This window comes from Podarcis bocagei (genome assembly GCF_964188305.1).
Source record: "Podarcis bocagei genome assembly, chromosome: 10".
Lineage (NCBI taxonomy): Eukaryota > Metazoa > Chordata > Lepidosauria > Squamata > Lacertidae > Podarcis > Podarcis bocagei.
Window position 1 is genome coordinate 3,870,408 of NC_138135.1, and position 15,354 is coordinate 3,885,761.

The 15,354-nt window shown below is 51.3% G+C and overlaps 1 protein-coding gene across 7 annotated transcripts in view; it reads left to right on the forward strand.

The window, feature by feature from the left end:
• Nucleotides 1-15,354, forward strand: part of SHANK3 (SH3 and multiple ankyrin repeat domains 3) — a 449,651-nt gene that overhangs the window by 9,661 nt on the left and 424,636 nt on the right. For 6 of the 7 annotated variants that reach the window (XR_014012079.1, XR_014012080.1, XM_081209759.1 and 3 more), the window contains exon 1: nt 2,611-2,732. The exons of the other annotated variant lie outside the window; for it this stretch is intronic. The gene's annotated coding sequence lies outside the window, so the exon portion shown is untranslated. Of the gene's footprint in view, nt 1-2,610; nt 2,733-15,354 lie in introns of those variants that run through there. 7 annotated transcript variants of the gene reach the window in all.

The following is a 15,354-nucleotide window of genomic DNA, read 5'->3' on the forward strand; positions in this document are numbered from 1 at the left end:
GTAAATCCGGCACTGGGACAGACCGTGACAGGATCTTGCCCAAGCCCCCATCTTCCCCAGACCTGGAGCCGTCTTTGCAACCAGCCGTTGCTCATGGGCAGGAAGGCTTTGGGTGGGGGAATGGCGTCCCTGACTCTGATTCAGCTTCCGGAGGGTCTCCGCTCTCCCTTTCCTTTTCTCGGAAAGTTTCGATGTCGCAGAGTGCTTGAAATAGGCTCCAGGGAGTGCCTGGGAAGTCCCGGTGCTGCGCTGAGCCAGGCAGCCTTTGGATAAACGGGTCTTTGCGTGTGTGTCTCTTCCATGGAAAACCCCACATACTCTCTGGCACCCCCAAATGCCCTTCTTTCCTCTTTTGCCTCCTTTCGCCACCTGCTAGCTTTCATAGTGGCGGCTGTGGGAAAGCTGAGACCACCCTGAAACTGCATTTGAAGGCTTAGCATTCATAGAACCATAGAATTGTAGAGCTGTGGGAGGGACCCGGGGGTCATTTAGTTCACACCCCCCTCCCTGAAATGCAGGAATCCCAACAAAAGCATAAAGGCAAGCTGGTCTTTGGACAGCGATATTTTAGCATGAGCAGGAGTTCCTCACTTATGGTTACCAGATTTTTTTTCAATGAATCCGGGGACACTTTTTGAAGCTGAGAAGCAACAGGGAGTCAGTAGTGGGGATGGTGAGGCAACAGACCCTGGGCCCAAGCACACATGCATATTGTATAAAGGTGCAAAGCCCTTCTTTCGCACCCTGTGAAACACAAATGCACAGAGTTTTTGAAAACTGGGCAACGGCTGCCTGCCCACAACTCCCAAACCTCCCCAGATCAGTCTAAACAAAGGGGGAAGGGGACAGGAGATCTGTGCCACCGGACGTCCCCAGTAAACAGTGGCGTAGCGTGGGTTGTCAGCACCCAGGGCAAGGCAAGTAATTTGCGCCCCCTAACCCGTGGATTTGCGCCCCCTAACCCTAACCCCCAGATGTTGCGCCCGGTGCGGCCGGCCCCCCTGCACCCCCCACGCTACGCCACTGCCAGTAAAGCAAACAAGACACATCATATGGGTGAGGAAAAATGGTGGGTGCCACAGCAGCGAGCAGCTCCTGAAGCCAGCCAGAGCCAACTGCGCTATGAGGCTGGCTCCAGGCTGCTGAGGCTGCCGCTGCCACGTTTCCCAGAGACAGATTTGCAAATCTGGGGACATTCCAGGGACAGATTTGCAAATCCGGGGACTGTCTCTGGGAACCGGGGACGTCTGGTAACCCTAGCCTCACTGCCAGTCACGCTGCAAAAGGTGGACTTGCCTCGTAAGGTGACAGGCCACCATCTACGATGCCTGAGTCCTGAGTGTCTCCTTCTCTGCAGAAGGTCACAGACTAAACCCTATCTGGTGAAAAGGATCAAGAAGCAGGAAACCCTGCACTGCAGGGGGTTGGACTAGATGACCGCTGGGGGACCCCTCCCAACTTTCCAGTTCTGTGATCCTGTGAAGCCCTTCTTCCCGACACTCCTGGGAAGCCACGGCCAGTCAGCACAGACCATGTTGTGTTGGGTCAGCTGCCCCCAAATCTGATGCCCACCAGATGTTTTGGAGTACAGCTCCCTTGAGTCCCGCTAGACGGAGTGTTTCTCAACCTGTGGGTCCCCAGATGTTGTTGGACTACAACTCCCATCATCCCTGACCACTGGTCATGCTGGCTAGGAATGATGTAGTCCAGCAACATCTGGGGACCCACAGGTTGAGAAACACGGCACTAAAAACTAGAACGATTGCAGGGCACCTGGCATGTCAGATTCTGATGCTCTGACTCGTTTTCTGCAGCTGTTGCTGACACTCAGGCAAGCCCAGCATTGTCCAGGGGCTGGAGATCCGCCTCACCCAACCTGGCAACCTTCAGATGTTATGAATAGTTAACCTGTGGAACTCCCTCCCACGGGAGGCAGAGATGGCCAGCCACTTGGATGGCTTTAAAAGAGGGTTGGACCAATTCATGGAGGAGGAGGAGGAGGAGGAGAGGGCTGTCGAGGGCTCTTAGCCAGGATGCCAATACTGGACAAGGTGGGCCACGGGCCTGATCCAGAAGATTCTTCCACGGAGCATGCACAAAGTGCCCATCCCTTCCGATTCCAACGGCAACCATCGGTTCCTTCCAGGCCAGACTCTGTAAGTTCCTGGTGAGCCTGAGACCAGCAGCAATCTCCTGCAAGAGGCAGGAGGGACAGGGACAAATATTTCAGCGGGGAGCAGGAAAGGGGCAATGCCCCCTCCCCTAAGGCCTGGTCTCTCTTCCCCCAGGGATCCATCCCTCCGTCTTTGCCTGCCTGCCTTCTTGCTTGGCCCTGCTTGTCTGCAGCCTGGAGAGGCTTCCAACAGCCAGCTCTGAACTTTTCCTGCTTCTCTCTCTCTCTCTCTCTCTCTCTCTCTCTCTCTCTCTCTCCCCCCCCCCCATCACACATACCCCCGTTGCCATGACAACACTTTAAACTAACACTCTGTTCCCCAGGCTGCCGAGGGGGCTGAGTTCGCAGCAGAAAATTTATCTTTCTGGTTTCTTTCCTCTCCAGACACACTCTCCCCCTCCCTCTCTCTATTACTCTCTCTCCCCCCAACTCCATCCGCCCCCCTGTCCCCTCCCTCCTTCCCTTACTCTCCAGCAAGCGAGGGAGCCAGCAAGCGCTGCTATGGTTGCTCAGGTCTTGACAGCCCACCCCAGAACTGCCAGTGGTCTCTCCTCCAAAGGTAAGGGTCCCTCCGGGCAGGAGGGCTCCAAACGGCCCCTTGGCACACTGCGGGGGCACCTGCCAAACTCTGGGCAAAGAGGCGGAAGCGACATGTGTGGGCACTGGAGAAGCAGAAGGGGGAATGGGGCCAACTCACTCACCGCCAGAAGAAAGTGAGTGGCGTGCGATGGGGAGGAAGGCAAGGTGGGCATGGAAGAGTCAGAAGACCCCAGGTCAGCATGTGAACTGCTGAGAGTGGACACAGAGTGTTCTGCACCGGGATGGCAGTTGCAGCTGGGCAGGCAGGGGGAAGAGTGTGCCAGGGAGAGGGTGCCTGGCACAGGATGCCCAGGGGGACATGCACGGGGTTAGCAGGAGTGTGCAAAAAGTAGGAAGTACTTTTGTGTTAGTGTGCCAGCTGGAAGTGCACTGGAGAAAGTGTGGCAAGGTGAGAGTGAGGGAGACGTGCGCTAGGATGACTCAAGTGTTGTGGCTGCGCAACGAGGGTTGTACCAACATATGGGCGCAGGGGGTCAGCTCCGTGCCCTAGTGAGAGAATCGGCATGTGGGTGGCAAGGGCTTGTGGGAGGCTGTGCGCCTGTGTGAGTTGCAGTATCAATGTGCGATCGCACACTGGCACACCCTCTCTGTGCCTAGTGGACCCGCGTCTAAGTACTTCTTCCTCTGCGATCCCTTCTAGCCGAGCAAGATTGTCTTCCATAAACATGATTTTAACAATGAGTCCATAAGTGACTGTGGAGGCCAATTCTGGATCCATATATCCTTCCACAGTGGGGACATTGGTTTCTGGGCGGGAGAGAAGCCTAAGGAAGATAAAATTATCCTCCTGGGGGATTTTAATGCAAGAGTTGGGTGAGATTTCGTCTCGGTACAGGGGAGTGTTGGAACAGTCCTAGAGGTGGGGACTAATGCCTCCCTCTCTCTGGGTCCACATCTGTATGAAAGACTAGCAGGTGTGGGTCACAGGCCTATAGAACAGCAGGTGTGACTTGCACTGTACAGAGAACCTCTCTTGCCCCTGCTGACCTTGGTTTTAGGGCTGTCTAGGGCACGAAGGACGGACTCAGAATGCCTGTGGCATGCTGGGAAATGTAGTCCGCCACATCTGGCACTGTTGCGCTCCTCCTTGTGGCAAGAGAAATTCTCGGGGAAAGGGTGAAACACCGGTGGGAGGCAGGTTGAAGCAGGCGGCAGCTGGAGGCCGCTTTGCCTCTCCTCTGGGAAATGCCCTTGTCAGACGTGACCAGCCGCCTTGAGCCCTGCTGGCAGGCTGGCACTCATCAGGGTTGATGTGGGAAGTTTTAGGAGAGCTTTGTGGGGTTTGGGGTTGGGCTGGGCTCAGCTGGAAGGCAGGCAGGCAGGCAGGCAGGCAGGCAGCATTGCAGAAGGACTGAACAATGGTTCTCCTAGGAATGTGTGTTCTGTTCACCTTGCACGGTGTGGTGCTTTAATTTTGGCAGGTGTGGCTTGTTTTCGTTCCAGCACCGCCCCTTAGTTAGGTGGAGGATGCCCAGATCCTGACCTGCAAATGAAGTAGACAAATCTAACGTTTGCCACCACCATTATTATCACATTTACACCCCACTTTTCCTTCAAGGAGCTGAAGGTGGGGAACATAGTTCTTCCCCTCTCCATTTTGTCTTCACAACAACCTTGTGAAGTAGGTTAGGCAAAGAAAGTGCAACTGGCCCCACGGTCACCCAGCGAGCTTCATGACTCTGTTAGGGTTTCAAGCCCAACCTGCCAGCACCCCACATTCCGGCTGCTATAATAAAAGAATAATAAAATTTTATTTATATCCCGCCCTCCCCAGCCAAAGCCGGGCTCAGAGCGGCTAACAACAATAAAAGTAACACAGCATTCTAAAATCAATTCATTTTAAAATCAATTCAAAATCAAATAATACCATCCTGGCAAAATGCAAATGGGCTGCTCAGCCAGTTTCAGGAAGGGCCTCGCATTGGGTGCAGGGCCCGTATGAGAGGAATAGCATGGAGGGGGGGAGCGTTCTGTGAGAACAGCTTGCACTTTATTAAGTAAAATATTAATAAGGTAAAAGTTGGGGATAAGAACTTGCTGAGTTAACTATTGGAATTGGGATGCAAGAAGGGGAGGTGTGGGGAAGTCAGGGGAAGTGGTTAAGAAATTAAGGATTTAAAATTATATTTGTTATTTGTGTTGTGTTTGTCTGTGGTTGTTTATGTTTTTGTGTCTGTCTTAAATATATGTGAAAACCTTAATAAAAAATTTATTAAAAAAAAAAAAGAGAACAGCTTGCACTTGGAGGGGTTGCAGCGGGGGCAGGGAGCTGCTGGTATGCCGGCCAATCTTGGTCACCAGGAAGTCCTATTTCACCCATGAAGCTATTTTCTCCAAACCATGCCCACCCAGCCCTCAGCTAACCATTGCAGCCTCCGACAGAGTTCTGGGATGGAGGGAGAGTCAAGCAGAGATGCTCACTGCTCATCCTGCACCCATGTCTGCTTGTAGCCTGCTGACACGTTATGTGGGAAACACCCAAATGTCTGTATGCCCCTTGCTACAGTCTGGCATTCTTAGGGTTCGTCCACACTGCCGCATGCCTGGGAAGCATGGGTCCAAGTGGTTTTCCCTTTTGCCCCGCTACTTTCCCTGGGAAAAGCACACTCTCTAGCCCTGAATCAGAGAAAACATCTCTCTGTGGAAAACCCAGGACAAGTGGAAGTCTGGATGAGCCCCAAGTGTGGGGAAAGTAGTTTGAATGAGTTTTCTTGGTGGTGACCTCAGATGCAAAGTGTGCTCTTCAGTCACTTCCACCACCCTTTGGAGTGTGTGTCTGCCTTTACTTCCCCCAGTGATTCATCCAGGTCTACATATCCACACAGCACAAATGAGATTGCATCCAAAAAGATCACAGCACCTTTGCTGACTTCTTTGGTGATCCCTCATAGCTGAGGAAGATTGTCTTCCATGAACACGGTCTTAACAGTGAGTCCGTAAGTGAATGTGGAGGCCAGTTCCGGATCCAAACGTCCTTCCAAAGTGGGGACATTGGTTTCCGGGCGGGAGTTGATCACAGTGTGGATTTGCCCAGTGTGCCTTCCTCTTAGCATGTTCCTCCCTTGTGTCCTGAGTTTGAGTATCTTCAAAGTCCATGACACCTTTGGTAAAGGCTGTTCTCCAACTGCAGCGCTCGCAGGCCTGTGTTTCCCAGTTGTCTGTACTTAAATAATACTAATACTAATACTAATAATACTAATACTAATACTGATACTAATAATAATTTATTATTTATACACCGCCCATCTGGCTGGGTTTCCCCAGCCACTCTGGGCAGCTTCCAACAAAATATTAAAATACAATAGTCCATCAAATATTAAAAGCTTCCCTAAACAGGGCTGCCTTCAGATGTCTTCTAAAAGTCTATACTAATTTTTTTGTTTGCCTTGAGAGAGTCTTTAAACCTCTTTTGTTGACCACCAGCATTACGCTTTCCATTTTTAAGTTTGGAATAGAGGAGTTCTTTGGAAGACGATCATCAGGCATCCGCCCAACATGACCAGTCCAACAAAGTTGATGTTGAAGAATCATTGCTTCAACACTGGTGATCTTTGCTTCTTCCAGTATGCTGGCATTACTTTGCCTGTCCTCCGAAGTGATGTGTAAGATTTTTTGGAGACACCATTGATGGAATCTTTTGAGGAGTTGGAGATGGTGTTTATAAGTGGTCCACATTTCACAAGCATACAGTAAGGTTAGTAGTACAATAGCTTTGTAAACAAGCCCTACAGGCCCTTTTGCAAGGGATGGACCAGTGGCTACGTCAATCTTTGTGCAATTGTGGGCAAATGGAGAGGGGCAATGATTTTCCATCTGGGTCTGCTTGAGAGATTTCTGGTGGGTTCTGCTCAGTCACTGTAGGGCAGAGGCCCCTCTGTTGAGACTGTACCGTTCACAGAGCTCTGCTTAAAAAAAGACCCTTTCCTTGTGGACCCATCCCTGAACTGGCCCACACACTGCCGACACTTGTTCCTATGTGATCACGGCCATGATGCAAATGCATTCTGGATTCTGCCCCCACGCTCAGAAACCCTGTTCCTCTTGCAGGCAGCTCAAGAGGTCTCACTCTGTCCATGGGTTGTGGTCAGAGAGAAAACAACTGGTAGGTGGACGAACTTAACCAAAAGCCCACTTCTGACTGCGGTTGTATGAAGTGGCGTGGCCTGAGGTGGCTCACGCCAGGGTCACGCTGCCCCCTTCCTGGAGTGTCTCTGCTATGTCACCAACCGCATTCTGAAGATTCCCAGTTGCATAGTTGCAACCCATGCAGGAGAGGCGTACACGGGCGCTGCCCGTCACTTCTGAAAGCATCCCCTGGACTTGCCCCGTAATCTTAGCCTGTGTCTCTGGTCGCCACGGGAGACACTGTTATCGGAGAAGGAAGGTTCGCGGGGAGGCTCGGGGAGGTCATTAAAGATTGAAAACGTTGCTGTTGTTCATTCCCCCCCTCTGGGTTCGCCACCAACGGGTCTGCGGTGGCCGTGCAAAGCGCTTGGGGTAGATGCGAGACTGGTAAGAGGCTGGCAGCCCCGTGGGGTGCTGAGTGTGTGACTTTCCACCCATATCCTCTTCCTGCCTCCTGCCCCACCTGTAATTGTAGCCCTTGCTCACGCCCAGCGTCTTCCGCTTGGTGCCCACAGCCCCCCACCTGGGGGAGAGTTTCCTTTGCAAGCTGCCTGGCAAAGGGGACTCTCTGTTCAGTCCTGTTTCCCACCCCCTCCTCGGTCTTCTCTTTCTCTGCTCGTTCCCATCCTGGGGGCGGCTTTCCATAAAAAGCCCAGCAGTGTGCCGCGTGGCTGTTCCAAAGGCACAGCTGAATAAAGGGAGCAGAAATGTTCTGCCCCCTCCCCTGTAAAAGGTAGCAAGCTGCATGGAAATGCCGGTGGGGGCGACCTTCCCTTGTAGCTTCGCCTCGAAGCAAAATTAACTCTTTGGACATGAGTAGGGATGCAGGGAAACACAGAGAAAAAAATATTTTAAGGCAAAAGGGGTGGGAGGGGAGAAACATCATTTTTTTCTCTGGAGGGAAAACGCCGCCTGCGCCCAGTCTTAAAAAATATGGCAATATTGTCAGCATTTACTCGACTATCAGTTGCTGTTGTTTTGAGTGAAATTGTAGGGCACTCTTGGGAGAAGCCGTTTGTCTAGACCCATCCCAGTCTGGGCTCAGGTCTGGTTTGGGGATGGAATCAACTTTGGCTGCCCTGTCAGATGACCTGTAATGGGGGAGAGACAGGAGGAAATGTAACCCATCTGGTCCCCCTTGAACACGCTGAGGCCTTTACCGCCATTGGTGCTCTAGCATCGCTCTGGAGCAGATTTGCAGCTTGGGGAGTTCTGAGCGCAGCTTTGCCATGGTTTCCGCCCTGCAAGGCTGCTGCCAGACTGGCTTAGGATGACAGCGGCCCAATCCCTTGGCTTCTGGGTTGTGGGCTGCCACAGGTTGCATTCTGTCCCTGGCGCTGTGTGGCATCTATATGATGCCACTGAGAGCAGTCAAGGCACCTGGAAGAAGGGTGGTGGTGGTCACCAATATGCTGCAGATACCCAGTTTTATTTCTCTACCAAATGTGTCCATCGAGGCTGTGCAGGTCTTGGGCTGATGCTGGGATGCCGGGGCTGAATCTGGATCCTGACACACTACTCCCTCCCAGATCTAGACACGCTGTCATCTTGGCACCAACATAAAATCCGGGCCTGGATTCTCACAAGAGACGAGGCCATGGACCGAGCACAGTCCACCACAGCCCGCCTCTCCATGTGGCTCCCTAAACTGAAAGTGGTAAGATCACATGCCAACTACTTGATAGACCTGACGGAGCCCAATTTGAGAAGAGCGTTTACTATGGCCCGTTTCCATTCTATACCCACGGCCTTCCTCCAGGGGATTTACTCTAAGACCCCTATTACTCAGCGTCTATGTCCATGCACAATGAATGAAGTAGAGGACTTCATACATTTCTTTTTCTACTGCCCTATTTATGAGCCAATAAGATCTAAGCTCCTCCTCTTGATCCCGTCCACCATTACGTCTAAGGAAGACTGTTTGAAATCGCTTCTTGTGGACGCTAATCCCCAAATTTCACGTGGGGTGGCAATCTTCATAGTGCAGGCTCTGAAACTCAGGGCTACTCTGACTGGGTAGTGTGTCCTAGACCTGTTTTAATTCTTTATATATATCCGCACATTAGATTTCTGGCGCTGGCAACTAAATCTTTTCATTATTGTCTTAGGGTAATTTAAATGTCATTACGCCAGCAATATCGCCTTGAACTTTGCTTGGTTGCTTGTCTCTAGCATTTTTGTATTGTCTTATTTGGCTATGGCTGTATGCTAATGCAATAAAGGTTTGATGGATGGATCCTGACAAGATGGAGGCGCTGGGCGTGGATGTGCTCAGGTCTGGGAATTGGGGAGGTTGCCTCCTCTAGATGGGGCTGCCCTGCCTCTGAAGGACCTGGTGCACAGTCTGAGGGTGCTTCTGGAGCCATGAAACTGAAGGGCCTCTGTGGCAGATCCAGCTGGTTTGCTAGCTCTGTTTCTAGACAAGGAGAGCCACCCTGTGGTCCTGAATGGGGCAACTATGCCTCTAAAGGGCCAGGTGCAAAGCCTGGGAGTCATTCTGGATTCACAGCTGTCTATGGAGGTGCAGGTCAATTCTGTGTCCAGGGCAGCTGTCTGCCAGCTCCATCTGGTACGCAGGATGAGACCCCATCTGCCCATGGACTGTCTCCCCAGTGTGGTGCATGCTCTAGTTATCTCCTGCTTGGACTACTACAATGCACTCTACATGGGGCTACCTTTGAAGGTGACCCAGAAACTACAACTAATCCAGAATGAGGCAGCCAGACTGGTGACTGGAAGCAGCCGCCAAGACCATATAACACTGGTCCTGAAAGACCTACATTGGCTCCCAGTACTGAGCATACTGAGCACAATTCAAAGTGTTGCTGCTGACCTTTCAAGCCCTAAATGGCCTTGGCCCAGTATACCTGAAGGAACGTCTCCATCCCCATCGTTCTGCCTGGACACTGAGGTCCAGCGCCGAGGGCCTTCTAGCGGTTCCCTCACTGCGAGAAGCTAAGTTACAGGGAACCAGGCAGAGGGCCTTCTCGGTAGTGGCACCCTGCCTGTGGAACATCCTCCCGTCAGATGTTAAGGAAATAAACAACTACCTGACCTTTAGAAGACATCTGAAGGCAGCCCTGTTTTAGGGTTGTTTTTAATGATTGATGTCTTATTGCATTTTTAATATTCTGATGGGAGCTGCCCATAGTGGCTGGAGAAACCAATCCAGATGGGCGGGGTATAAATAAAAAGTAGTAGTAGTCGTAATAATAATAATAATAATAATAATAATAATAATAATAATAATAATACTGGGCTACTGTAATGCACTCTCTGTGGGACTGCCCTTGAAGATGGCTTGAAAGCTGCACCTAGTGCAGGATACATGGGTCAGGCTTGTCTCCGGGGCGCCCTACCAGGAACATAGGACACCAATTTCGAAAGGACCGAACACTCACTGCTTGCTTGCTACCAGGTACTTGCACGGACTTACAAAAGGCCTACGGAATCTGCTCAGGTTTGGGGTTGGCAGCCCTGGAGCAGGGAAAGACTGGAGGGAGAGAGAAAATGTATCCTTTATCCCTTCCCTATTCTGGGTCTGAAGAGCATCACATGCCCCCTGTTCCAGAGTCCTCCTTTTGCAGGGCAAAGATGCCTCGTTTTGTGCCAGGTCCAGCTTGTGCTACTGAGTTCATTGGCAGAGTACACAGTGAGTGTGGCACTTTGTGGAAGACGAGGCCCTGCTGCCCCGGGAGGCTGGCAATCAGATTGTTCAATATGTTGTTGTTGTTGTTTAGTCATTTAGTCGTGTCCGACTCTTCATGACCCCCTGGACCAGAGCACGCCAGGCACTCCTGTCTTCCACTGCCTCCCGCAGTTTGGTCAAACCCATGTTGGTAGCTTCGAGAACACTGTCCCACCATCTCGTCCTCTGTCCTCCCCTTCTCCTTGTGCCCTCCATCTTTCCCAACATCAGGGTCTTTTCCAGGGAGTCTTCTCTTCTCATGAGGTGGCCAAAGTATTGGAGCCTCAGCTTCAGGATCTGTCCTTCCAGTGAGCACTCAGGGCTGATTTCCTTAAGAATGGATCGGTTTGTTCTTCTTGCAGTCATTGTTCAGTATAGGGGAATTAAAGAGGGAGGCGGAAAGAGGTGGAAAGGGCTGGTGTGCATTCTGAGCTTCGCGTGTCTCAGGCAGGGATGAGATGGGGTTCTGCTGGAGGCTTTGTAGAAAAGGTGGACATTGTGGAAACCCAGAGAGAGAGAGAGAGAGAGAGAGAGAGAGAGAGAGAGAGAGAGCACAGCGTGTCTGAGCTGGCAAGACCCTGCCCTCGAGGCGCCAGCCATGGGTGGCTCCCCTCCTCCGGAAGAATGGCTGTTCTCATTCCATTGAAGTGGCGGCTGCAGCTTCCTGCCCGGGATCCTCCACCTTTTTTTAGATGCTCTGGGGGCCTTGAAGAATGTCAGGAAAAGCTGCTGCCAAGCCAGTGATGGACCCAGGCGGCATTGTTTAAGGGAGGCCAGAAGCTGTATCCGGCCAGGCTGAGCTTCGGCCCAAGGGGTTAGGAGGTTTGTTGCTGAAATCCCACCTGCTCCGCCCTGCCAAGCAGCCTCCTCGACCCAGGACTGGTCCAAGAGGGCACTGGGTTCATGGGCAATCTTCCCATGAGAGGCAGTGTGGTGTAGTGGTTAAGAGCGGTAGTCACGTAATCTGGGAAACCGGGTTCGCGTCTCCGCTCCTCCACATGCAGCTGCTGGGTGACCTTGGGCCAGTCACACTTCTCTGAAGTCTCTCAGCCCCACTCACCTCACAGAGTGTTTGTTGTGGGGGAGGAAGGGAAAGGAGATTGTTAGCCGCTTTGAGACTCCTGAAGGGGAGTGAAAGGCGGGATATCAAATCCAAACTCTTCTTCTCCTTGTGCACTGCCATGGCCTAGTCTGAGGATTATAGGTTGGCATCCTTCGGGGCAGGGATGGAAGGGATTCTGGGGTGGCAAAATGCATCTAGAAGACCGGGGGGGGGGGCAGCCTCTCATCTTCCCCAATGGCATTTATTGGTTTCAGGGAAATGCAACCAGCAATCAAAGAGGATCTTTGCTTTGCATCTTCTGGGGAGCAGTGAGAGGGCTTTTTTCCTTCCTCTTCTGAAACCTGGTGAAAAACTGTATTCTCGTTGTGCCCTCCATCCCACCCACCACGAGCGACACATGCACCCATCTCGGTTACAGGCAGAAGCGACCAGCGAAACCACGATGTTTACATTTCAGGGGTTGCATTTGCTCAGATAATCTAATTCTTTGCTAAAAGTGGGAGCTTTGTTATGGAGGAGTTTGGCATTATTAACGGTTTTGGGCTGAGAAATAGGCATATAAGCTCTTCTTTATTATTCCGTTATGTTTGTCACTTGTGTAAATTAGACAGCTCCTGCTTAGCTTGCTGAAAAAAGCAACTAATTAAGAAACTTGGCTAAACCTGAATTGACAGGTAGTTTAGGCCGAGAGTCTTGCAAAATCTGTAAACCGGGACAGAATTATGTTGGCGCATCGTGAGGGAGCCAAGGGCAGAGCGGAGATATCTCTCTCTCTCTCTCTCTCTCTCTCTCTCTCTCTCTCTCTCTCTCTCTCTCTCTTGCTGCTTTCTCTTTCCCTCTGTGTAACAATTGCTTTCCCTTACGTGAGCATTTGTTCTCCGACGTGATGCATTTCAGTTTGAATTTACTCCGTGGCTGGCTGAGTGTCATACATTAAAGGGAGGAGGAGGAGAAGGAGGCGGGAGAGGAAGTGGAGCTTAAGGGAAGAGGGGCTTTTGTGTCTCTGTGGAGGCCGAGGGTCTGTGAGAGACAGAGAAGCAGGACTGTTCTCCTTTCAAGGTCTGGATATCACCCATAATGGAAGTGCCCATCAGCATTAAACAGCCTGGCATCAGATGCCAGGGTAGGATTGGGGTTTAGTTGGTGTGCTGGGCCCGAGGGTAACCCATGAAATGTGGTCCAGGACTGGTCCAGAATCTGAAGGTTCCACTGGGAGTCAGTCTGACAGGGCCAAGGCAGGACACGAGGCAGGTAACCAGGCAAGGACAGGTACAGGATCTCAGGCAGGATCTAGCATACAGCAATGTTGCTCCCGTAACCTAGGGCGGGGTACGACAGCCTTGGTTAAGAGCAGTAGACCCGTAATCTGGGGAACCGGGTTCACGTCTCTGCTCCTCCACCTGCAGCTGCTGGGTGACCTTGGACTAGTCACACTTTTCTGAAGTCTCTCAACCTCACTCACCTCACAGAGTGTTTGTTGTGAGGGAGGAAGGGAAAGGAGATTGTGAACCACTTTGAGACTCCTGAAGGGGAGTGATAAAGAGGGATATCAAATCCAAACTCTTCTTCTTTTATATTTGTCGGGGTAACGGCCGGTCCTGATCCCTCGGCGACTCACATCCCTGTCTTGCCCAAAGGCGAGCACTCCTCCTGCAAGTACTCAGATCTCTCCTCCTCTCAGACCTGAGTCTCTGCAGCTCGGGAGATGTTGGTGGGTTACTAGACCCAGAGGCCACCTCAGCCTCCCCTGACCCAACCAGTAGTGGAGCAGCTGTAAATGATGGCCCAGCTGAAGGCAACGAGGTCATCCCTGCATCTGGAGCCAGGGCAGGATCAGGCCCCTGACTCAGCCCAGCTGGTGCTTGTTGCAGGGGAACCTGTGCAGAGTGGGACTCTTCAGGATCAGGCCCCAGATTTGGTTCAGATGATGCCTGAGGCAAAGGATCCGGTGCAGACTGAGTCTCCTCTGGTTCTGAGCCCGAGCCCGAGTCCCAGGCCATCACAGTTGGAGCCAGAGCCCACCAGGGGTTCTGTAAGCTCAGACCTGCAACTCGTTTCCATTCCAAGGCTCTGCCCAGGTACATGGAGGGTTAATTATGAACGATGGCAGTGCTTCTGACCATGTGCCAATGGCCATTCCCTCCCTCCAGGATAGCCGGGGCCCACCTTCAGGTCACTGGGATTAGCTGGCACGGCTTTCAGATTGTAATTCCAAGCAGATTCCAGCCCTGGCAAGATTCTTTTTCAGAAATCAACCCTTCTTGGGAACTCTAGACGTAGCCTTACAAGCATAGTCTCAGTCCTCCTCATGAAGGCTGCTCCTCCAGGCACCAAAGAACAAAATATTGAATAAAACCCATTCACCCTTTCTTCTCCTGGAGCTTCCACAAGAAACCATCGATGATTCCAATAGTAACTTCCACAAAACATTTTCATAGGGACACCCTGCCCATCCTGATTTTTATTTTTTAAATCATTCGGGGTTTCCCAGAGTTATTGGCAGATGCTGAACAATTTAATTAAGGCATATATAGACTGCAGCTCAAAGAATCTCAGCAAATCTTGGCAAAGGATACTCATTTAGGATGTGGTAGGAAGCCGCGATTTGGACATGCATCACTGTCAAACCATTCACAAGCTCAGTGAGGTGTGTTAAGGTCCCCTGAAAAGAAAATAGCCGAGGATCCCGCCATATTGAAAGATGGCTTTCCGGGAGATTAAAACATGCTGGCTTGAAAGGCCTCGAATGGTGGAGATCTGGGCTATACAAGAGACCAGCGCTTGTAGTTTCCCCCCGCTGGTTCTTCTTGCTCAGACACCATCTTCCAGATTTGTTCCATGATCAGGCCTTTCTGTGCAGGAGCCAACTTCATCCTGCAAAACCTTTGCCTCTTTGCCTTGAAAAAGCGCTTGAGTAGCCTAGCAAAAGCTGCTCATTGGCTCTAAATCGGAACAAACTTTGATGTTCCAAACCACCCTGAGGTCTTTGGATGAAGAGCGGCATACAAATTCAATAAATAAATATGCAATAAATAAATGTCATCCAGCAGAAAACTTGATTGCTGTTTGCTCCGATTGAGCGCTAAAGAGCAATTTCCCTGGGGGAAAGCAAGACCTCTGGGTCCAGGGCAGTATATGAATTCAATAAATAAATAAAATAAATAAATGTGTATTTGCATACGTTGAATTGCACCTGCCATTTTAATGCCCATTGATGCAGTTCGGAGAGGTCCTTTTATAACTCCTTACAACCCCTTCCTGTCTTTACGATCGTCCCTTGAGACCCTCCTTCTCTGTGACGGCAGAGAAATCTCTCGTTCCCTGAGATCCTTTGAGAGGTTTCACTGCCGGCTTCTGCCTTTAGCGCCTCTCTCTCTCTTCCTCTCTGCTTCATCATCTCTTTAAATCTGTGTTCGCTTGGCTCTTATTTTACTGTCTTGTTTCATGTAAAGCCCCCAGAATACCAGCCGCTACATGAAGAGGTGGTGGCTGTTGTAAATAGGCTGCTGTTCTTGTGCTGGAGGCATAGCAAGGGGTAAACCGGGTCCATCTTGCTTCTGAAGACCCTGCAGGGAAGGAGATCTGTTTCTCCGGTAAGGGCTGCTTCCTGACAGCCTGGGAGATGGGCTAGAGCAGCCTTCCCCAACCTGAGGCCCTCCAGATGGATTTCAGCTGTTATCACCTCCAGCTTGCACGGTCATGCTT